Source organism: Sipha flava, unplaced genomic scaffold (genome assembly GCF_003268045.1).
Source record: "Sipha flava isolate LNK unplaced genomic scaffold, YSA_version1 2_pilon_pilon, whole genome shotgun sequence".
NCBI classification, from domain to species: Eukaryota; Metazoa; Arthropoda; class Insecta; order Hemiptera; family Aphididae; genus Sipha; species Sipha flava.
The window spans coordinates 1,336,456-1,363,644 of record NW_020272972.1 but is presented as its reverse complement, the minus strand read 5'-3'; the positions used below and the strand labels follow the sequence as shown (position 1 = coordinate 1,363,644).

General features: G+C 28.7%; 1 protein-coding gene and 1 long non-coding RNA gene across 2 annotated transcripts in view; both read left to right on the top strand.

The window, feature by feature from the left end:
• The first annotated feature begins 3,111 nt into the window (after positions 1-3,111).
• On the top strand, positions 3,112-14,318 carry LOC112685999. Its single transcript, XR_003148851.1, has 3 exons — positions 3,112-3,877; positions 4,882-5,033; positions 14,255-14,318. It is a non-coding gene; the product is annotated as an uncharacterized LOC112685999 (long non-coding RNA).
• A 3,523-nt stretch (positions 14,319-17,841) lies between these two features.
• Positions 17,842-27,189, top strand: part of LOC112685998 (serine, glycine, tyrosine and glutamine-rich protein-like) — a 34,023-nt gene continuing 24,675 nt past the window's right edge. Inside the window, exon 1 of the mRNA XM_025558089.1 lies at positions 17,842-17,959. The gene's annotated coding sequence lies outside the window, so the exon portion shown is untranslated. The remainder of the gene's footprint in view (positions 17,960-27,189) is intronic.

The following is a 27,189-nucleotide window of genomic DNA, read 5'->3' as shown; positions in this document are numbered from 1 at the left end:
ATTTAAGAAAAATGCAAAAATTTATCGTTAGATTAATATTTAATATACTTTTGAAATACTAAGAACTAAGAAGTATTAAGGGTATTCTGTTTGATGATTAGAATGATGATGGATAACAATTTTTCACTGTGTGTGCAAACGGTTTACTTGCCCAGGCCCCAGGGCCTCAAGTATATTATATAACAACTACATTGATACCTATAGAAAGGGGTAGGCCTACAGGAAGCTAAGAATATGACATAACTAAGGATCTGTAGTGACATACATTTTAAGATCTAAAGTGGTGCCAAAAACTGAAATTTTAAACTTGTATAGATAGGTTGACAATTTTGATGAAAGGGCTCTAATTTGTAGTTATGACTTATGCTACTATTATAGGAAATGTATTTAAAATTTTAAAGACTAAAACTAGTAAAACTCACAGCGCTTGTATTATAATTAAAATAAATCCTTATCTTTCTATTTAGCAAATATCATAATAGTTAGTTATAGACTTATAATTAGTAAGTTATTATATAATAACTGCTAATTAATTCCAGACTGTCTTGATTAATATTCTTGCTTTAATTAATATGTTAATTAAAATGTCCCCAAAAAAAGTTAAGATCTATGCCTACATTAATTTATATCCCTACCTACAAGCGCAACTACTGTCTCTTTGCACAAGTTAACTAAATGTTAACTTAAGTAGTTTAGTTTTTAGGTAATAAACTTAATAATTTTGATTTTTTTTTTTTGCATTTCGATGTATCGATTAATCGATGTTTTCAATTAATCGGTGATGAATACTTTTAAACGCAACAATCGAACAGCCATACTTTTATGTACATTTTGTATTTTCTTTACGGGGAAACATTGTGTTCATTATTCTAAATCCTTTGCCAGTTAATAGATCTATCAGTTTCATATCATTATTGTTTGTTGATTCATGTAAGTTATGCATCCCAATAGTAGGTTCGAAGAACTATTATTTTTCCTATCTTCGTATTCATATCATCCAGCATAATTCATATTTTGCTATTACTTATTCTCGAAAAGATATCTTCTAACTCATCGTAGAATTTTTCTTTTTCCTCTTGTGACTTATCCTCCGTTGGTGCTTGTACATTTAGAAATACTATGTCAAAAAACTTGGACTTTACTATAAGAATAGCAATTCTATTGTTGATAACTTTTAAATCCTTTATCGTATGCACTAGGCTTCTGTGTACTGCGAAACCTATCCCAAACTGTCGTATTTCATTGCACTTGCCATACAGAATAGTGGTATCATTAATATCTATGTTTCCTTCGCCTTTTCATCTGATTTCCTGTAGCACTACTATCCTGATTTCTTAGTTATACTTAGAGCTGTTCCTGGTTGGAAAATTGTTCGTACATTCCATGTTTCAAAAAGTAAATTCTGTTTCCTGTGTTCGTTCTATTTTCCACTGAATCTATATGTCCGAGGCTTATTGATGATTGATTCCTGAACAATGGTTTTTTTTACATGGTAGGATCGTTGGCCCGACACTTAACCCTGGGACGGGGAGTCCAGGCCGACCCTTCCAAGTCAGACTGGAAGCTATTGCTACATACCTGAATTATGTTGGAAGATGGGTGCCCACATTCCCTACGCCATCTTCTGCCCGGGACTTTCCACCAGTAAGAGCTCGTGGCCCCGGATTCGCCAAATCCGTAGTGCTAATATTTAGCACCCCTCTCAAGAAAATATAATTACATATATAAATATTTTTATCATGCATTATTGTAATATTTTATTTTATTAGTTTATTTATCTACTTATAGTTATCTGAGATTAAAATATATTGAACTTGATAGCATATTGTAAGCTTACTTACCATTAGACATTCATTTTTCTATAAAGCCTAGTTTCTACATATATTTAAAATTAAAATCATCAAAAATCTGAATCAAATTTAAAATGGAACAATAGCCAACTATTTATATTTATACTATTATTTTTACTTACCTACATTTTACGTGAAAAATTGTTGTTCAATTTGTCCAGAAATAAACTACAAACGAGTTTATATAGCCATCCCAAGAATTTTCCTAATAGTATTAATATTCTGTATCGAATTGTCCACTTGATTATTTAGTTTTAAAACTTTTATTATAAACATATCTGAATTGTTGATAATTTATAGCCAAAAGAGGTTGAACACAATTAACTGTAATAATAATAATAATAATAAAAATAATAATTTATTGTAGCTTAATAACTACAATATCACTATCATTTCTTTTCGTCATTCAAAAACCATAGTGACTTGTGCGTGCGGTCAACTGCAATAAGTAATGCATGCTGTATGATCCGTAAACTATAATATTAATACAATTGAGTTGGGCACGATGCTTAGCTAACTGCGATTGGGCAAAGTTAGTTTTTGGTACGATTAAATTCCATAACGTCCATGGTGAATACATATACCGTCGTTTCTGGATAAAGGAAGACCAAAAAGGATCCCGTGTGCTTTGGATCATTTTCGCGGACCTGGGACATAACGCGCCCGTCCGAACTTGACTTACAACCCCGTGACACGGAAAAAATGTTTTTTCTCACTTCTCTTTCTACCGTATATTTTAGCTCATACGCACTCATATATACCATATATATGTATGTTTATGAGTAAGTGTGTGTGTGTGTGTGTGTGTGTGTGTGTGTGTGTGTGTGTGTGTGTGTGTGTATGTATGCCACTCCACGTTTAATGCCATCGCGCGAAAGGGTAATGGGGATTGGCGTTTGTCACGTACACTTTCCCTTCACACCCCACTCATCAAACGAACCTTGTGCGTGAGCGAACCTAAATTTTTATATATATCAGAGTTAGTCCGCGCCTGCGTATGTGTGTGCGTGCGTTATTCTACCCTTCTCTGAACCATCAGCTATGAAACCCTCAGAACACGGGTGGCCCACCTCCTGTTATTCCCTTCTCGGCAAAAAATCTATACGGTATATATATATGTACATATATACCCAACACACACGCACACACACACACACACACACCGAGTGGCTGTGCGACGTGTCGACGGCGTTGCGGCGCCGTGCGGTCGAAAACCGATGGATTGGCTGCGGCGACGGTAGCGGTAGCGACCATGGCAGCGGCGGCAACGACGGCGGTATTGATTCCACTGGCAGTGCGCGCGGACACCGCCACTGTCGCCTGAAACGCGCGCCTGTGTCAGCCGCCGGCGTCGGCGTCTGTGGCGGCGGCGGTGGCTTCCCACGCGTCAGCCGACCGTGCGCGCTTTACACACCCCGATATCGCTACCCCTCCGCACAAGCAACAATAACACACGGTCACCACCCCTTCAACGTCCCACACCCACTCGCCGGGGACGCGTATCCATTATTACTTTAACACGCTGCCGGTAACGGCGGCAGCGGCGCAAACGCACACCGAAAAGACTGCGGACGACTACTCTGCCGCGGGCACGACAGCGATTCCCGAACCGTACATGCCCCTCGCTCTCATTTCCTTTGCTCTCCACCGCTCCACCCTTCGTACTCGACGGTATGTCTGCGCGTGTGCGCGTGTTTTCACTTGCGCGCGCACCTTACGAGACCGGCGATCAGCACGTGCGCCGCGCGGAAGCTCAATACACTGCCAACACTCGAAGACGTGGCGCAACGCATCGCATACTCAAATGCCTACTCTTGACTCTCGAGATGCACTACTGTACGTCATCGTTCTGACTGAGGTTGTTTTTCTCTCATTCAAGTGATACTAAACATATTATTCGCTGTAGATCACCGTCATTCGGTTGTTAGACACGAAAATCATATTGAATTATAATTGTTTCCGATCCACGATGAAGGATCAATAAAACTACAACGTTAATTATGTTTAGCTCTACAAACAGCAAATTGGTAATTACGATTTACTATTTATAACAGGTATTGACGTATATACGTCCATATCGATGATAAAAACTCAACAATAATTGAATCGTGAATTTCGAAAGCGCTTATTTTTGAAAATTAAAATTTTTCAGGAAATTGAAGAAACTGATTTTCTTTTAAATTGTTTTCTTTGTTTTAGCAATTAACTATAATTAATTCATTCATCAAAATAGAAAAGAAATATGAGCCCTTCTCCCTCATAAAATATCGGTCTATATGTGTAGATGAAAAAAATGTAGCAAAGTCTATTTTGATAAAAACTCGATATGGGCCCTTTTCGAAATGTACGATTCAATTGTTTTCGAGATATGTTGTGATCATATTATGATATTTTGAAGTATAATAGTCCCATTTTATTTACATACATGGTAAATTGTTATGATAGATAAAATAAAAATAATGTTGTGATAAAATACATATTGAAACGAAACATCTTAGTTTTATTATCAAATGAATGAATACAATTATCTTCACAGACATAAAATTTCCTTATAATACCACTATTAGAGCGAAATTTTTTTTTTTTTGGAAATATAATTTTAAAAGAACGGTTTTTTTAATTTTAGAAATATAAGTGTAATATGGTTATATTATTTAAAATTAATGTAATCTGTTTCTTTTAGGATTTTGATTTAAGTAAAATAAATATCTTGGATACTTTTAAATTTTACACTGATCACATTTTTTCAATCGGCCGATGATATTTATATCTGCGAATAATGATAATAATGATACTAATAGTAATAAACCTTTATAAATTTTAGTTTTAGAATTATTTATACAGTTATTGTTTAAATAGTATGGTACTTAATAGCTGCAAGAACATATATTTTTATATTTTATACTTCAAAAGTTTTAAATATTTTGTAATTATATGTATTATGTTTAAATATTACTTATATTTAAATATTATTATAATTATATAGCGATATTTTTAGCATTATTTATAAATATCCCAATTATATTTTCAGAAAATTATGGAAAAAATTCAGAAATTATATCGACCCTATCAAGTAGGAATAATAATACGGAAACCATCAAATCTAATGGGTCAAAAGTAATCGGAAAACTAGTAAGAGTCAAGTTTTTAAAATCATGCACTACGCCAATTATAACGCCTTTGGTAAGTAATTCTTTTTTTTACAACTTACGTATTTATTGAACGAAAAAATAAGTATATATGTTACATTGAAGTTGATTTGTTACTATAACAGTTTAGTGAATAATATTTAGGTTCCCAAATCATCTTAAATCAACCAAATATTTTATAAAATCATACGATTAAGTTGGAATAAAAATGTAATCGTAATATGTTTCGCATATCACGCTCTACGTACATAATATACTTTAACGTTAAATCATGAATATATTTTTGTAAATAGTAATAAAAAATAATTACTCATAATATCATTAATAAATATTGGCCTATCAACATTTATATTCTGATTACTATTGATATTTTATTTATATAGCCGTTCATTGATATAATATTAATTCGTCAGTGTATTTTGAGAAATAAATAATATGTCTAAAAGTGTCGACGAGGTAACATTCAAAAAATAATCTTTTATTTTATGTGTGATAAAAGTAAATATTCTTATAAATACTAAATTATTCTTATAATTATAAATCAAATTAAATTTAAAACATAGGATTTATATAATTAAGTATAATAATTTGCATTCAAAAATGCATCGATTAGTTTAATATTCTATAGTCATATAAGGGCCGGTTTGAAGGCGATACAAGCTGTGCCGCGGCACAGAGTCCTGCGTACTGAGGGGCCCCATGGACTGTTGGAAAAAATAAATCATTGGTCATTAATTTAATATGTCGCAAACGGTTTGTCTGTGATATGCATCAAAACTCAAAAACACATACGTCTTATTCGGTCTATTTATGTCAAATTTATAATTGTAAAAGTTAAGTTGACTTAACGAAATGTGTTGTCCTGCTCTAATGACATATAAATACTGATAAATATAGGAATATATAAGACACATACGAACGCTGCGTTGACCAGTAACTTCTATGGTTTTAACGACAAATTTATGAATCAATATATTTATAAAACTGATTTATATATATGATATGAACATGTTTTTGAAAACAAAAAGTACTGAAAAACTATTTCACAATATAAAAATACATAATGTTAATCTTACTCATAGAATAATAATCATTCGACACTAATTCATTAATATGCTGAAAATCGGTCCGTTATTGGTGCTTCAAAGTTAAACCTAAACACCTACTAAATAGGACCAGCAAAATATTTTCGCACATAGTTCTAATATTCACCAATCCGGTCCTAGGTTATGTACTGTAGAAGGGATGAAAACTTTATATTTTATGTTTAATTCTTTAATTTTCACGAAATATATTAACCAAATATTTTTTTAGCTTTTATATAATTAAAAAAAGCATGCATAATATTTTCTCAGAAAAATAATTTAAGATTTTAATTTTAGTAAGCGTTTATAAATTATTCCTATATTTCTTTAAATACGTACATTGAATAATTAATACTAAAATTGCATCTTTGTTAGTTTAATCTTAAATTCTAATTTATTTGATTAAATTTTACTCCTTTTATTATTTTTATTTATTTTCTCAACTTAAAATATATTTAATTTTATAGACTTATAATTACCATACTACAAATGCATATTTATATTTAAAAATTATAACATTTTTTGAATACATATCATCATCCGTCAACAAATGTATTTATAAAAGATTTTATTTTTTTATTTTAAAAATATTTTTTCAATCATATATTTAACACAGATAATCTCTTTGATGTTTATTATCTAAACATCACTTACTATTATCGTCATAAATATAAACATACAATAATTGAATAATTTGTTTTCGTTAAATTATTATGAATTAACATCAACCAAACAAACCTTGACCTAATAATTCTATTTTATTAATAACTTTTTTCGATTTATCGGCTGACTGATTGGGTGGTTCACTTTTCATTGGTACGGGGAGTGCATTCGAATCAACAGGTTGTAGTCGTAGCAGTTGTCTTGACGACGCTGGTCGTAAACTGTACGCTTACAATCCTGATTATTCTCTTTCCCTAAATATGTTCTCACAGCTAAAAGAATAAGTCCCATTACTCAGATATACAACAGGTATTTTTATGAAAATTTGTATAGCCATAAAATTATTTTAATTCGAATGAAAAGGAGTTTTTATAATGTGAAAAAGAATAAGTTTTTAATTTATATTGGAGATATTAACTGAAACGAGACATAAGTTGGGACATTTTTTTATCTTTACAACAAATTTATTTTCTTAGAAGTTGACAAAACATTTTTTCAACTAACTAATAAATATAAATGTATGAATATGAGCATAATATAAAATATGTTTTTATAACTATTTGATAAAATAATGTTTAATCATAAGTATAGTATGTCGGAGTCAGGGGAAGAGTGACTCAAAAATTGTAACTGGGCAAACAGGTATTTTTTGATCTGGAGAAATTGGTCTATATATGGTATATATATATATATATATTATATATAGTTTATATATGGTCTACTGTTATCAATAGCTTTTACCAATTTATTTCCACACATTTTATATTTTTCCTAGCTTCTATTGTAAAATAGTATCAGCCATAAAAATGTTTGACCATAATATCAAGTATTTGAACCAAAACACTCGCACTCAGTACATAATAGTAGACAGGTATTATTTTAAATTTATACTAATATAACACTATAGCAATAGTGTATTCACGCTAAGAGGTAATATTTCAGTTGGATGATCTTGTATTGAAATGGAGTTTTCGTAGAATGAAAAAGATTACTAAAAAACACAATTCCAAACAAATTTCAAATTGTTGACCCAGAAAGTATGCACAACTTACGTTTTTTTTAAACGAAATCACCATTTTTTCCTTTACATATTCGGGTAGAGTATGTTTTTAAACAATTTGTTTATAAAAGTGTTTTCTAATTACAAAATTGGCAAAATTGTAGTATGTTGGAGTTTAATATTTGAGATTAATCTATTTTTGAAAATACTTGAAAATTTAAATATTGTTAAATACCAGTTTGTAGACATGTATTATTTATACGAGTATAGGTATATATAAATGAAATATATAATATATATTTTGTAAACAATAAATTCTTGTTTTAGGAGTTGGTTATAATTTTTTTGTACAATGTAATAAATTATAGAAATTATTAAATTAGTTCTATATTTAGTTTTTAATATCTACTATAACTGACTAGTTCATGAATTATGAATATGATTTCATTTATGTATTATTACATTTACTACTACTACTACTACTTTATAATAAATAATTATTACAATTATTTATAATTATACCTTTATCTTGAATATCAAAATTGAAAACTGCGTTCTTACTATTAGATGTACTAAAATTTAGAAGCGCAAATCTTAATGAGCAGCAGGAGTATTGAAGGGAAATTAAGGGGTAAATTTGGTTGGTGGGTGGCCAAATGATTTATACTCGATGGTCGATTTTCAAATATAACAATAGGCATACATCAATACAATAATACTATGTAATTTATATTATTTACAATTTTTTATTTATAAATAGCTATTGAATACTTTTATTTCATCCCCTCTATCCTCCCTCATCATTCCTACTATCTTGCATCGCTGCTAGGATTTTAATCATTCATTTTTTGTTAAACATTATAAAACTCAACTCATGAGAGAAAATATTTGACAAATAATATCAGGCGTTTTAAAAAAACTGTTAAAAATAATTACATTATTTCCAGTAATAACTAATGAGCAATTCAACACTTAAAGGTAAAAGCGATTATATATATATTTTAGGTATAATATCAAACATTTTATTTAAAACTAAAACTTGAACTTATATTTTTTTTATGTATAGAATAAATATACTAGAATGTTAGAAATCAATTTTTAGCGTGCATTGGACTTGCATAATTTCTGCACAATAATATCTTAAAGTATGTTCCTAAATATATGAAGTGTTATGTACCAAAAATTACCATCCCGTCATAAATATTTTTCTATGATAATACTAAAAAAAATGTTCGGTTTTATAGCCAAATACATATCGTAGGTTTTGTTTTTTCTGCATTACGTAATATATTATGTTTAATAAAGGCATGTTCTTTTTGTAATAGAAGTAAATTTAACATTAATTTTTGCTTTTTAATAAGCGATAATATATTAAAAATTCTCTTCCGTGTATTTCACTATTTTATGTACGTTTAACAATGATAAAAAATTTTAAATAAAATTCTAAAGTGAGATATAAAACAAAATTTAAACTCACCACGATACCATACATTTTCAAATCACCATCATAGGAATTTATATTCGGCCGCATGACAAAAATATCGATCGTGCGGTTGAAATTTGAATCGCAGATGAAATGTTTGATTTTAGATTTTATTATGTCGTATGATAACTTAAAATGTATGTTTATATATCAAGAAATACGAATATATTATTATTAATATATCATAGGAATTTTCAAACTAGTGGACTTGACATTTTTTAAATAGCATCCAAAGATATAATTTAATACTAACTTACATTATATGTAACATTATATTGATTTATTGAAAGGATATTTATTATACTTTAAACATAATATATTAAGATTTTTTTTGGTAATTAAAATTTTATTTACCTAGATCCTTTATTATGATTTTATTACGAGTATAATAACATTGATTAAATTTTTTGGTTATACAATAATTTAATTATTATTAAATACCTATTTATTTTATTTATACAGTCGACTCTCGGTAACACGAAATTCTTGATATCTCGAATAATTAAAATTCCCCTTCAAACAACAGTAACACTTAATGTTTAAATAATCTTGTTAACTCAAAAATTAATTTGACAAGTTTCCAATATCTCGAATTTTCTTATCCAAATTCAGTACTAAAAATTGTTTATCAAGGTGATTATTTTTCTTATAATTTATTATTTTTCAAATGTTTATCTGAAGAAAAATTCATATTGAAAGGATAATCTTGTTCAGGTGGAAAACACAGCAAAGAAAGAGTAATAATTTTGTTAGGGGCAAATATGTCGGGCACAGAAAAATTAAGACCACTTTTGATTGATAAGTAGAAAAAACTAAGATGTTTTAAACAAGTAAAATCATTACCATTAGATTATTATGCGAACAAAAAATCCTGGAAGACATCTGAAATTTTTAATTTGTGGTTAATAAAATTAGATTAAAAAAATGGCCACTGAGTAAAGGAAAATCTTACTTATTATTGATAATTGTACTGCAAACAATTTAACTTAAACTTTTAATGCTATTCAAGAGTTATTATATCCTAATACTACATTTATATTACAACTATTAGACCAAGGCATAATAAATAATTTTAAAATATTTTACCGAAATTATTTATTTAGACCACTAGGTATTTTAGAAAATGGAACTTAGAAAAACGTATTAAATAAACAAAAACAATTAACTTTACACCAATTATTTAAAAATAATAAAATATAAGTAGGAATGCAAGAATTTTTATTAATTTATTTTTATTCCTTTAATGTAAAAATTATTTAAAAATAAAAACATACTTACTAAAAGTTTTTGATAACTTGAAATTTTTAGTAAGTCGAATTTTTATTTTTCCCCTTGAACTTCGAGTTACCGTGGGTCGACTATACTATTCTTAAGCGTATAACACTATTGACTTAAATTATTAGAAACTAAGCAGTGTAACACTGTAAAACTGTTCAAAATATTATCCATATTTAGTAAATTATATTTTCTTCTTTATTAGAAAACTTAGTAAATCCAATTATTAATTATTTTGATTTTTTATCACTTTTATTCAATTTCCAAAAAAACTGAGTGAATTCTGAACCAAACGGAAATGAAAAAGAGAAAACGCAATAAGTTTTAAGATAGTATTAAAAGGAAGAAAAATAATATTGTTAATAGCTTTTAAAAATTCATAACAACTCATTAATTTGTAATTACTAATTATTATTACATTTTCACTTGGAATTTAATATGTATTTCATTAAAACTATAAATTTATTTTTGCATATTAAAATAATAAATCCAACAAATTAGTAAATTTGACTAGGAATTATAGTACAATATATTAATGAAATAAACATTTTATATTCTATGTTTTATAAGTTTTTTTAAATTTCCTTTTTTAAGTTTTATTATAATTTATTTTTTACCTGGATTTATTTATATTAAATGAATATATTTCTTAACAAATTTTAAGATTTTTAAGTTTTTAATTTGAATTTTAAGTGCATAATGTATTTGGAATGTTAGGTAGGTATTATGAAAATTGTCAATAACTAAATTTCATTGGATAAATAAATATTTTGTTTTATTAAAGTTACAGGTTATCCGGTACAATATCTTCAGTACAATTGGTACCTATCGAATGTTAGTCTTGGACAGGTTTTAATATATATGTTATTCTCGCCTTAAAAATTATCTTAAAAATAAAACGAATGCATAGTCGGTACAATCTACTTTTAAAACGATAGCGCTATCTATGAGTGTTTTATGGATAAATAAAAACATAATTAAATACAGAATTTAGAAATTTATCAAAATGTACAGTAGCTAAAATAGCAACAAGTTTATTTTATAATTTTCAATGCACTTTAAATGTATTATAATTTTTTCCCCGCTAACTACCATAGTGCTCACAGAGCGCTTCAATGTAAATAATTAAAATATCTGTATCACCAATTTGAAATTACATGACATTAATATTTAAATTCTAATAAAATAGATAAACCATAAGCAATAATATACGCCTCCTCTAATAAAAAATGAGTAATAATCAGTATTTGCCGTTATTGGGTATCGGATGAAATTTTTGAGGACATGAGAAAAACTATAGGAAACTCTTATATTGACTAAACAGACACATAGTACGAAAGAAATAAGAAAAGAGGAAAGGGGACGGTGAATAGAAGAATCCTTACAGGTGCTTGTTATGTAGCTCCTATGTGTACTATGTATATGTCTGTGTAAAGTATATGGTGGTGGGGTGAATGAAGAGGAGAAAGGTTGATATTGGGGAGGTTGAGGGAGGAAGGAGAGGTTTACTGACCCACGGCACCGTATTGATCACCGCCCCCTCAGTGTGGCTACCAACCCTACGGGGTGGTGGTGATCTCCCTTATCATCGACACGAGTGGTCGCACGTCAACGTATTGATCCCCCACTCCTTGAGCTCCTTTATATGTACTTGCTTGTGTGTATGTATATATATGTATATTGTAAAACCTTATAATTTTATGTGCTGGTTCTATATAGAGTTTGTCGACTTCAATCTAAAAGGTGATTCTTATTTGTCACCCACCACTCTATTATACTATATTGTACTGGCATACAAATATATAATGATATCTATATAATATTAATATAATATATTTTATATGTATATTATATAGGAATGATATTAAATTTAATTTTAAGGCTTAATTTGAAAAAATGATTATCCTCTGTTAATTCTATACTTTAAGTGTAATAACAAATGATAAATGAAATAAAAAATTTCAAAGTCTCATATTTTTATTAATTTTTAATAAATACAATATTTTAAAATATATTATATCTTTATGTACCTAATGTACATCTTAACAAACTAAATCATAATTTTTGCTTATTTATTAACATTATATATTACATTATTATTAAGTAATAAATACAGTATGAATGTATTACAATATATTATAATAAGTTATATTATCTTAATTATAAGACAATATTGACAACTGAAACATTATATTTTCAGTACTTCTTTTATTACAGTTCATCAAAAAATATTATTTGCCTACACTTATTTTGATAGTATTAATATTTTCGTTTTACTTTTCTCACAGTCCCTAATCTCTATGATGAAAATACGTGAAAGCGATAGCCGACAACCATGGTTTGCCCAAATGGCACACCCACTTGTGTTCTCTCGCATCTCCAACACATGCGTTCAACTCGCTAGTCGCTCGCCTTACATTATGTATATTTCTAATAAAAAATAAAAGAGAAAAAACTAAAACATAATAAGTCTATTGTCGCGGTTGACTTTCAAACACACATATAACCGGAGGGGATTTCTAAAAAAAAATGAAACACACATCCTTACTTCTTTATTATGTATACGCAGACTCGTTACTGTGGAAAGTATGGCTATTGTTCATCATCCATGTGTAAACAAAATATTTGAAAAATTTAGAGAATTTTCGAAATGCAATAATATTTTTTAAAATCTCTAAATAAATCCTTTGAAATTACTTTTTATTTATTTACTATTTAAGTTGCTGTAAATATGCAAAAATTTATATCCATAATACATGATAATATATTTATCATATTAAGACTCAAGAAATAATAAGTAGAGGATAAAAATAAATAAATAACCTTATTAAAATGTCTAATAATATTTTATCGTGATTTATAACAATATGCTAAAATATAGAGTATTTTATAATACATAATGTAAATACCACTTTATTTGTTAATATTATATTTTCATAAATAAAATTATAAAACACCAGAGTCGTTTTTAGGATATTTTAGGCTCCAGTGCCTAATATACGAGTATATATCTGGGCCTTTAAATATAAAAATTATGATAAACTTATTTTTTTAACATATAAATTATTATTATTAGATATTAATAAACTTAGTAATTTTACTAGTAAAAAATTCTTGTTTGAATTCGTCACTTATGACTTTATAATTAATTATAATTTTAATATATACAGCTATATTACGAATAGTTATTTATTTCAATTATACACAGTCCATTTTTACATTCAAAATTTATCACGATTTATTTAAACCCTATTCAACCCTGTCATATTTATAAAATATATTAAATATATAATAATATAATAAAATAATAAAATAATAATAAATATATAATACATTTATGAAATTATAAAATAAACACAATTTAAAAACATTTAATTAAAGTTATTTTTCGATTATTATGATTAATTTCAAATTTATCTACCACTTCTTCCTAGTCCGTAGATTTTGCTATTTTCTTTTCAATTCTTATCATAAATAAATCCGTCATTTTGTTTCGTATGTATGTCTAAGTCTCTTTAGGCAAGAAAAAGTTCTTTCGCACCCTGTACTTATTACCGAAATTGTAATTTAAATCATAACCATCTTGTATGTTTCATTAAAACAATTTTAGACTCTTCCAATAAATCAACAAAATTTAATACATTTGAATTTTATTTTATTTTATTCGGTAATAAATGTTTATTATACTTGGTATTATATTATGTTCTGATTTTAGTATTTTTTAATTATTTTTTTTAATTGTGTTAAAGGTTTTAGGTCATCATAACTCATAAAATTGGCATTTTTCGGATGTGGATAATCAATGGCGTACTGGAAATATTTGAAAATAACTCATTAATATTTTTATATAAAATTAGTAAAAATAATTTTGTAAGATCATATTTTTGATTGAGCTTGTTAATTTTCTAGTGATATATTTTCATCAATAAAAAATTATTTAAACTTTTAAGCAAAACGCTTTTTTCTTATATTTTGTATTTGTTCACTGGGTGATAGTATATTATTTGTTCTACAAATATTCAAAGCTTCTTCATATATAAATTTTCCATATATCTTTCCAAAATGTAAAAAATTAATTTATTCATCACATTTGTTAAGATAATCGTTAGAATCGTTTCTCATATTTTGAAATGTCATAATCAAAAATTTTACTATACTTTTTATGGTTCACAAAATTAGTGTGTTAGAAGATATTACCAAATGTAATACAAATATAAAATATATTCAGTGTAAGATCGTTTAGCGGTAACTGAACGATTTCCTTTATCGTTTATTAATTTATGGAGTAAAATTAATAAGAGACTTGGATATTTTTAAGAGCCAAAGTTGCAAAAACTTGTGCTGTCCTTCAAGTTAGGCAGATTTTTTTATTCTGCTCATATTATATAGTAATGGTCGTGTTATTATAAAAAACAATATCAAAGATAATTATGTAATAATAAATATCGTAATGGAAACTTTAAAATATGGTTTAACTTTTTTTACTCAATCATTTGAGTCTCAGATATTTCAACAATATAATGTTGGGGTATAATATAGTGGGATATAAATATTTTGGGTGGCCTGGCCACCCCAAGGCATCCCTTAACTATATGCCTGTTTACGGTTATCAATGTTATAAATATAACACTTGTCAATTAATATTTTCCTATCATGAACTAGATCATTTGGGGTTGAAATGATTTGTCGGATATACATGCATCTGTTACATTGATATATCATACATGTGTTCGATTCAAATGTTCGCCGAACAGAAACATTCAAATTTTGTAGAATATATTTTATTATACTGATATACTTATTAAATGTATTATATTTACCCATTAATAAGTAAACAAAAAATATTTTAAACAGTGTTATAATCGATAAACATTTATAATGTGGTAATAATATAGATAATATACTGAATTACTAGAGTCAAATGATCAAAATATTATTACAACTTAACGGTGTATTTGAGACTGCCACCATTAGTTTACAGCTGCAAGTAACGGTTACTGTTAAGTACGATATGGGTTCTTTCCTATTGTTTTGTAACCAAAAGCATTACTCATTCATAGACTGCTTGTAACAGAGGTGAATATTAAAAATTATCGTGTTTGACACATTTATAATTGGTTAACGTGTTATTAGAATTACACATGCAAACCATACAAACCTCGACATTCCATTTATTCGAGCAGAGAAATATACACATTATGCTGAAAACTGAACATTTGTGATATTATAGTTGACGACTATCAACGATAAAAGATAGAACTGAGATTGAAACGTACTTAAACCTAAAGAAATATTCTCATATTTATGAAGGATATTTCAAAGAGTAATCTTGTAGATATTTCATATTATATATAACCAAATGCAAATGCAATTCATAAAGATAAACATTTTTACACTAGATTTTTTTTACGAAGTATTATATATATTTCATTATAATTCAAAAGTAACACTAATAACTAGGAACCAGTAGTATTAGAAACATTATTTCTATATCATAATATCACTCTAAATATTAATCTATAACTAAAATGTGGAATTAAATTATACATTCACTAAAATTTGTTTATTGATAAATAGCATTGAATAAATGGCTTTTCAAATTTGATCTTATTGAATACATTACAATATTATTCTAGTCTTACGAAGTATATGTTTGTGAATATCGGAACATGGATTAATAAGCATGGATAAATATAATAATACTCCTGGTTAAGCTTTTATTTGTTTATTTCTATACATAAATTATTTGTTTATTTATTTAAATATCGTATATATAAGGTTTTGTTTTAATATCCTGAACGATCATAATTAGTAGGTATAACTGACTTACTATACAAGACTTTTTATTTATTATAATATATCCGTGTACTCCCAAAAAGCTACCAATTTTTTCAATGATATCAGTCAGTGGCATGGATACGTTTTTTTCTGAGGAGGAATGGCTTAAAGAATATTTATGATTACAAGTCAAACTAAATGTAGTTTTTATTTTATTTTGTAACACTATAATAATAGCGCAAATTTTCATAACAGAAGCTTTTATGTAGAATATAATAAACATTAAATACTAAAGAAAAACATAACAATAACAAGGGTACTTAAATCAACAAAAATAAATAATAAATACTAACTGTTAAGTAGGTAATAGTTGAGTTATTATTTTATAAGAAAAAATAAAGCTATGCGTAATTCATTATATTAATGTATAGTAATATTATACGTGTTCATTTATATTTTTATTATTTACCTATTATTTTAAATCCTTACCAATATAAAAAAAGTTTGGGGAACGGAAACCCTTAAGACCTCCCTTCTTCGCCACTAGTTATCAAGTTTTGGAATAGTTTACCACCTATTCTAGTGTATACTATTAATCATATTTTATATTTCCTACACGATGGACTTATTTATGTTTGATATTTTTGTAAATGGAATACAAATGTTCGTCAATGGTTTTTCTGAAATGTTAACCGTAAAAACATTTTTCGCATATGAGCCTATAAGCGTGTTTTGCCACGTTAGCGGCTGAAAACGATTCCGATACAGCGTCTATTAATACACTTTTAACCTTTATTTAGTGGCTCAAAAGACCGCGAGTCGTCTGACCTTTCTCGGCAGCCTACCTACGGACCATTATAAACCGGAGACGCAACGAGCGCGTTGAGAAAACGGGGAGAAAAAAAAAATGAAATAAAAAGAAAAAAAAAACGTCTTTGGCAACCGTCACGGCCGATAACCGTAATTACGGACACACGAGGGGAATGACAATTGGACACAGTCGATTCGTAAATAAACGGGCCTATACAATGGGCCGTCGCCGTTATCACGCGGGCACGTGTGCTATTTCGAGCCAAAACGTATTGATAACGCGCGACGCGACGAAATTCTTCGTCGTACGCCGGTGTGCGTGTGCCGCTGTCGGCGGCGGGCGCGTGTCTAGATCGGTTTGCGCGCGCGCCCGGCACCCGCTTGGCCGGAGGGGGACGCGGGCGTGGCACTTAACACGCGTAACAGCCTTGGGGCTCGTCGCCGTCGTCAACACCGCCGCCGCCACCGTCGCCTGCCGCCGCCGCCGTCGCCGCCGCCGCAGCGCAAGCACTGTGCGCGCCTCACACGCAGTGTGTCTACTGTGGTGTGTCGTATCGTCACGTTACCGTAATTGTCGTCGTCCTCGTTGCCGGCATACGCTCGTCCGTGCGTCTCTTTTCTCGCGACCGTTTGCCGCGAAAATTCGCGTCAGGTTTTCCCCCGTCTGCAGCCATCAGTTCGTCCGATGCGCCTCGTCGTGATTGCTTCGAAATCGCTGTTTACGTTTTTATCTACTTTCTTGATACTCGTTTTTCTCTTCGTCCGTGTCCCGTTTTCACCGAGAACGAAATACGTATCGTCCTTCGTTTAGAGTCCACGCGTCACGAGAACTACATCGTTTTTCCGCACCATCACCTCACCGTCGTGTAAGTACCCATCACCACCTAGTATACTATCTTCTTAACATCACGTGTTCTTTACGCCGACTTACACAAAATGATAAATTATGTTTATAATATAATGATTCTGGGATGTCTCTGTAAGACGGGTCTACGTCTTTTTGAGCCATAAAAACGGTTTACGTTTCTGTTCTGGATCCTCAAATACATCTACGTCGTTTAAAGTTTAACACAGACCGACTGATGCGTGTCGTTGCATTTCAGTCGAACGGACTTGCGGCTTTTTATTTTCAAAAAACTATCGACTCGTGTGGCTGACAACTAGAAGCATTCGGTAGGAAAGTTTTAGGGGAGGCTGCAAATTAAAACTATTAATTCCTATTAGAACTAGAAATTACCATTATTATTTTCAGTTTATTTAATTATTGAACTGTTAAGTGTTGTACTATACAATTATTAATGAAAACCGATTCAATTTCGTTCATGAACCACGGTTGTCCTCGTTGTCAAATCCATTGATAACATTACATGTTGCGATTGAACATTTGAAAACGACGTTTAACCGTTTCGTTAAACTAATGACTAAAGCTTAATAATAAAATTCATCTAAATTACTATTAATATATGTGGCTACGATATAATACAAAAAACAACGATATAGGTAGTATATAATTTTTTATTCAGATCAATATATCTATATTATCATTATTAATTTAACTATTTAATAGTTGATAATGATTTTAAGGGGAAAATTATTTTAAGCCTCCCCTAACAGTACTAATGACGAAATGGAGTGTTTTAAATTTTTATCGAGTTTGGAGAGGTTAAACTTTTTGAAAATTAATAATTATTTTTTATATATGTACAATAGTTTGGTAAGCTGATTTTTGTTTTGATTTTGATGATTTGCTTATGAGATGAGGGGGAAAGTCAAAACTCGAGCACTCTCCGTAATTACATGACCTAATGTAGTTACCTATATACAACTTTGTTGCAATGTGTTTTTGGTGAAGTCGTTCCTCATATTTTTTGAAGTATTTATCCGATTTATTAATAAGATGAAAGCCCATAGATTAAAATTCATTATTACAATCTATAATTTTATGTTCGATTTCAAATATTCTATAAAATAAATAATTTAGTATTAGTTTTTTGTAATTCAATTTTTTTTTTTAATTTTTATGTATACTTTCAATTCTTAAAATGTGATTTTAAATGAATACCTTATATTGTCATGTATAGGATTACTAATATTTAAAAATAACTGTTTACATTGTTTAAATGATCAAAAAATTATTTTCCTTTAAGAATTAATTCTTTTTTTTGTAAAACTACCGAGACTGAAAAAACATGAATAATTATAAGTTGATGATTTTGCATGACAAATCTGCATTTTTAAAAGCTTATAGTATATATGTCTATAGTATACCTACTTTCGCTAAGACACTAAAACAGAATAAACTAATTTCTAAAGTCTTGGTTTGTTTTCAATGCTATTTATATACTTATTTAAAATAAGATATTTATTTCTTCATTTCTTATATTTAACTATAAATAACCTGTGAAAAATATCTTCAATTTCGATCAGGTTATTGCTCAAAATTTTTTGATAGTGTAATATCTCAACTGCTAATTCCCATAAAAATTCAATATTTTTCAAGAATGCTTTTAGGTCATACGAAATAAATGTTAATCATTCTGTACCTAAGTTACGATTATTGGTGGTGATAAATTTAACATGAAAACAAATATTCATTTAACTCAATAATTAACGAGAATTCAAACTCAATAATAAAATTAAGTTGACTTTATCGTACCTCAGAATAAGTTTCAATTGTGCAATTAAATCGATTAACCATCCAAAAGGCATACAAAATCACCTTACTTTCCCTGTATTATGTATACTGAATACTTGAAACTTCTCCAGAAACTTCGAGAAATTACTAATGTATATTTGCAGTAGCCAGTAGGTACTTATCTCACAATAAATATAATGTCCAAATAATTGCGCGATGTTTGAATTGGTAATACCGAATATTTATAGCAAAAAAGAATTCGGATTTATGCGACTAGTTTCGGGAACTCACCAACTATGGGCGTTTTACTGTGGGTTTTACCTTAGTATTATTGTATCGTCAACAAGTGGTTTTGGTTACTGTGCATGCCGTTATTATATATCAGCTGGTAAGCTTTTCTCATATTGGACGGTAGAATAAATTCTATATTTTAAAATATCTAAACGCTCATATACTTATTGTATTTATTGATATAGATTGTATATATACTACTAAATGTTTAAAAAAAAATATTTTTACTTGGATGACGTAATATTATTATATTGATAGCTAATTTGTTTGCACTCCATTCGTTTTATTAACTACTTAAGAAATGCTATTTTTGGGACTTAATGTTGTTTATTGCTATTGTTGTTAAATTTAATTAATTAAGAAACTAATGACTTGACCTCATTCGAAGATTTAAAAATAATTTTAATTAGGCGTACACAACATTTAATTTTATAATTTATTTTTGGATATAAATTATAATAAAATATTACTATAATAAAGAAAATATTTTCTAAAGTTTGTAGCAGCTGAAATTAAAACTATGTTAAAACTTTTTAGTGAGTAACCACAATTATTATAGTATAATATTAAATAATTATAAAACTAAATTTAATATTATTATTATTTTAGTACAGAAATTGCAATTAAATAACTTATAAAAGTCTACTACGATCGCTATTTTTATCCTCGTTTGAAATACTTTCTATACTTTCATGTGAAACTACCTTAGCAATATTTTAAGTAATTTTTATATAATATTGTTAAGTAATTTGTGTACAGATAATTTAAATGAGAAGACATTTTATAGTTATTGATGAATATATTTTTAATTGTACGCAATAAGTATTAAACCGGGTATTAAACATACAATTATTGCAGTTTAGCTAAAATAGCGGAAAAATGATTTCCTAAGTTTTTCTTGTATCAAAATAATAGTTTTTTTATTATAAATTAACACAGTTAAAATTATTTAGTATTAAAATATACCAGTACTTGTAGTTTACTATCATCTACGTTTTTTGTCAACCCGAAAAATGGGATATATTTGGCACCTTTCACGTTGTAGCTAGTGATGATTTCAATCAAATTATGTTTCTTATTTATATTTTCTCACGTATAGATGACAGGTATTTATTATGCTATTAATTAACACGATATTTGACCGTTGATATCCACGATCCACCACACCTCGTTTAATCAGAAAATATGTCATTTTATTTAATCACAAAAGAAATTTTTATTGGTTGACGTGTTTTATTGACAATAATTATTAATTTAAATCTTATACGTAGTAATAGCCTTGGTTTGCGTAATAAGGATTGTTCCTAACTCTGTCTTACCAATCATCGGATATGATTGTATTACACCAGCCGTTTCTATATTAAATATGAGGTTCTTGTTCTTTATTAAGCGGATAAACAGTTTATATTATGAAAAAGCGAAAAAAATGTTTTAATTTATTAATATAGAAAGCTCATTTATTGACTCATTGCTCATTGATTAACATCGAAATTCAATCTCAACATTCAACAAAAGTATACGTTATTTGAATACTTTCATGCATTTCACATGCTATAACTTGTATACAGTATATAGATCTAATATAATTATAATAATAATACAACTAATTTATCAAATTATATTTTTAATTGTTTGTATAGGTCAAATATCTGCAATTATACTTAATGATATTTCTTTCGAAACTTTTTTTTAAATTTCTTAACCAATTAATACTTGCATTTTTTGGATAATATTTCATACGTTGCTATATAATAATGGCAATAATTTTACTGATTATTCATTGACAATTAAAAAGCATGTGGTTGTATTTGAGCATTGAGAATTTATTTAAATCACGTGATATCTCACGTGTTCGTCTATATTGTAACAAGATATGTATTTATATATATATATATATATATATATGTGTCCATATTTATAATTTTCTTTTTTTTTATTAAATGCATACTTTTAATTTCGTTACCATTTTATTCTTTTTTCATAAGTCTTCCACGTTTACTTCTAATGTGTGTATTTATTTTATTTTATCAGAACTTGGTCAAAGGTTATCATTTTGCTCTGACATAGACGTTTGCATTTATAATATATAGCATGTTGATGCCTGCAACCGGTATATTGTTTGTATATATACATGAGCATACAATTATGTATTAAAAACCGGAGTGCTTATACATGTACTAAGATATTTTGTGATACGTCTGCCATATTATACCCGCACTTAACACTAGAATGTTCTATAGATTTAAGATAAAAACGAAGCCTAGATTACACTCCCTTTAACATACCATGTCTGCTACACTGCATGTATGCTTTGATAATATTATGGAAAATATAGTTAAGAAATTATAGCACATTAATTGCATGTAGAAGGCTGGAAGACAAATCTATATATATATATATATATATATATATATTGACATTTTTATAACAATTACATTTTTAATATTTATCCTAATTGTGTTTGTCTTCATAATTCAATTCATATGCTTTTTGTGGGTTTAAAATTATTTTTTTTTACAGTTTTGAATCACCAACAGTTAACATATAATTTCAACAGAAATATATAATCTTTCACTAATATAAATTCATCAGGTTTTATAAGAAATTGATAATAGATGTTTGAATAATTTTTGGAATAATTATTCTAAAATATGTGGCAAATGTACTGTGCTTACAGAAATGTACGAGTATATATGAATTGTATTTATATTTATTCAAACGTGTAGGTAAGACCGTGCAAAATTTGAATATCATGTCTTCAAAAGTATTGGTTTTAAGAGTACATTACAAATACGAATATTATATATTTTATGTTTGAATACTGAATATATATTTATATGTGCTGCATTTTTTTCTAATATATTTTAATGAATATTTGTTGGTACGTCAATAATAATTATTAATTAATCAATTATTGATGTCTTGATATAATTGTTTATGGAAATGTAAGGGTTTATTGTTCGCTGCTGGCGCATAGATTAATTTTATACATGTTATACATTGTTTCCTGTTTATTATTGGTTTGGTGTTAGGTCATTAAAATGTTTGTTCAATTTTTAAACTTAAGTACTAGGTGTGTGAGGTATTAATATTTTTGGTTCAGATTATACTTCTTAAATTAATATGGTTTATATTTTCATAAATATTCAATAACAAATCTACATTCATTACATTGTTTTTGATTTTCTTATTAATTCATTAAGTGTTAAATCAAGTTAAAATTAAACTCTTATATATTTGAATAACAGTTTATTAGCTTTACATTTTCAATGTAGTATAAATGTATAATTTATTATTAAAGTTTTATGTTGAGAAATATAAAATATTTTTGTTGTGTAAAGACACAAATATTTGATATTCAAATCAGTGGTTGAGGGGTTGTAAGCCCAGAAAATTTTTCTTAGGTATTTACAAATCCTACGTAAGAAAAAAATTGTTTATTTTGAACACGCGAAACGGCTGATTGATATGAAATATAAATATTATTCGTATTATAATTGATAACAATAATAACATGGCAATATAGAACGTGTTTTGTAACGTTCCGTTCAACTTAAGAACATCAATAACCTTGCTTCTACGATTTCTCAATAGTCGAATATATAATACTTTTTTTTGTGGTATTACAATATAAAATAGAAGTTAAACAGTTAAATATTTAACTCATAAACCAAATTTAATCTTACATCCTTATCCCACCAAATGCCTGCAGAAAATGCTTATTTTTTCCAAATTCACAACCAATCCTGGTAGTGCCACTAATTCATATACATTTCTAGCAAATCGTTGTACGTAACATATATCAGCAATTTCTAAACTTTTGAGTTACGCCTCGCCGAAAGTAAAAACAATTAATCACGCCTCCTAAAAACAAATAAAATATTTATACTAATTAATACATAATATTTTTATTTTATAAAAAAAAAAAAATTTAATTTGTTGTGAACACGCTTCTTGTTTGTTGCGTATTAATGCTTCAAAATTCGAAATCAACCTTGTAACTGCTAAACACGTTTGTTTTTAACATTAAGTTTAAAACGGTATTTCGATTTTAATACGACAACTGCAGAAAATTCTGTTTCATACAAATATGATGTTGCAAATGGTAATAATATCTGCAAAGCTTTGTTGGCAACTTCAGGATATTCTGCTTCTATGTTGTTCCAAAACACTCAACAATTTACTTTTAATATAAATTTTTGCAAGACTTATTTCTGTAAATGGACCACTAAACAAGTTGTCTAATGTAAAATTTGGACAATTTTTAGAAAAGTATACTAAAAATCTAATCACAGACGAACACTTTTTGAGAAAATTATACGTTGATGATATTTATAATGAAATTATCGAAAAAAATAAAACTCAAGTAACTAATAACCGCATCTTAAAATTTTGATTTACATTTTTTTTTTCTTTTTTGGTATTTTTGGTGTTTTTTGGGTATATTATAGCGCATATTTTAGTATTTTTGGTGCTATTAAATCCGAACCTTACTTATTACAAATTAATAATTATGTCAGACGAAAGCACGAGTTCAATTTCGACTTCACGTATTGGTATTCTATGATCAGGAGTTGATAAATATTTTTCTTTTCTTAAATTTGTAATGGACTTATTACATATTATAAAATAATTAAAATTGAAACAAGTATTATAAAATTAACTATATGCAATTAATTATATTGATAAGAATTTAAAATTTATGAGGAAAGAAAAATGTTCTTTATTTAGATTTTCTTCAAGTCAGAAACGATAAAAGATTTAGTTTCTTTTTAACATGATGAACGTGAATGTGTACGATTTCCTTTTTTAAAGGAACTTTCCGAGCAGTTCCGTAGCAACCAAACATTGCGCCCGGAGCGAAACTTTAAAACGCGCCCTTATATATTTTAAATTTAAAAATATTATGCTTATTAGATATTATTTTCAATGATTGCTTTAATTAATATGAAAGATGTTAAAGATTTTGTAAACAAAATATACGACATTGACCGTTGTAATTTCTAACATTAAATGCAAGATACTTATTTTTGCGCTCTCCCAGGAATCACGCCCGGGACGTAGGCACCTCTTGCCATCCCTTTTCTACGGCCCTGTTTCCAAGCACTGGATGAAATGTATTATATAGGATACATATCGATATAGTATATCGTTTTGTTTAATTATATTTCTTTCTTCTTCTATAATAATATTTATTTGAAACGTTGAAACTTTTACACTTCGACCGTGTAACATAAAGACAACAACAACAATAATAATAACAGTGATTATACAATAATATTTATAATTAATATGGTTGGCGACGATTTGTTGGGTTCACATCTATATAAACATATTAAAGTTATACGTAATATATTTACATATCAAGTAATACCAGTAATACTTAAGTAAAGGTAAAGATTATTTATGGGGCTTAAAGAATTTAGATATTTTATTTTTATATCATTGTTTTTACAAGAAATATACAATTTTACATACAATTTGCATAATAAGTATATGATATTAGACACTAAAAACATATGTGCTTACGTGAGTAAGGAGTCATCCATTAGTGGCACTTTGAATTTTTTATATATTAAATTGAATAGTTTCTACTCCATTTCTTTTTAAGTCTGCGCCTGGGATTTAAAGGAGGCGTTGGGATATGTAGGATTATCACTAGGGAGTTTTCGTGTTTTTTTAATCTAATATAGAAACGTTTATAGAAGACAGCTGCTTATTTTTCTATTGTTTTTATACCTAGGTCTCTTTGAAGAGTTAGGTTAGAGACAAAGAGTGGAATATTAGTGATTTTTCGTAGTGTGATATTTTGGAATGCCTAGATTTTGTTTAAATTTGATTTTTTTGCTGATACCCAAAGTTGTATTCCATACATCCGTATGGATTTAAGAAGAGATTGTTATATTATTAATTTAGTTTTTAATGTTGTGAGCTTTTAGAAATAAATTTTTTTTATTACCTGTTTATTTATTTGCTAGGATTTTGGTAATAAGGGTTTTAAACCCCCCAAAAACATCTTATCTACGTCGTACGTATAATATGATCAGTTTTTAAAGAGGAAACTAGGAACCGAATTTGAATAAAAAAATTCAATAGACGTGTTATATTTTGAATATTTTAATAACAACACCAACGATATCCCCCCCCCCCCCTTCGAACCGTGAATTAACACGGTTGATCTGTACGCGCTCGCTAAGAAAAACCACGTGTGCATACGTTGTCTTGAATTCTCAACATGCCGGATTTTTTCTTCGAAGAATTCGCTATGCCCGCAGCTCAGCAGGAACGAATCCACGTTTAGGCAACAAAGAAACTTGCTTGGGGTGCAAAGTGCTTTGTAGCAATTTTATTTTCATCGAACTAGAACCGAAAACCAACGTTAACCACTGTAAATTACCGAATAGTCTTGCCATATTCCTAGGGAATTATTGTTAGTTACATTGTAAGTAAAATGAAACTGTCGTTCCGATGTTCGTTTCGAGCGTTTATTTTTTTTAATTTTTATTTCTACTCGACTATATGTGCTTTCGTCCAAAGATTTAATTTGAAAAAAAAAAAAAAGTAAACGTCAGTTTGCGGTACTCATCTATGGGGCGGAAAAATGATGTCGAGTCCGCGGGTACCGTGTTGCTGGTGGCAGTCGTGCGCGTCTCTCGCCCCGGCGAAAAAAAACTAATAGCAATAATGAACAACCGTCGTCGTTGCCACCGCCGCCACCGTCACCGCATCACCGCGAAACGGCGACACCGACACCACCGACGCCGCCGCTGTTGTCGTCGTACGATTTCAATATCGCGCGTTGCCACGTTTCACGCGTGTGCACTATTATAATGTAATGTACATAATACGCGCGCGCGCCCATTACGTAGCGTGCGCTATGTGCGCTCTCGCATTATGCGCGTGTACCCAACACCACGCACGGACGGCGGTATCCGAACCGCGTTCCACGTTTTATTGTTATTGTTTTTTTTTTTTTTTTTTTTTTGGAACATTTACATTTACCGCTTTGCTCGGGTTTCCTGCCTGACCTCACGCGCGTACAGCCATTGGTATACGGCGCAGGCCGTCGATTTTTTTTTTTTTTTTTTTATATAATTCCTTCCGTTTTCAACTTAAAATTTGTATAGGTCAACCGTCGAATATTTTTTCGGTATTTTCCCAGCTGTGCGC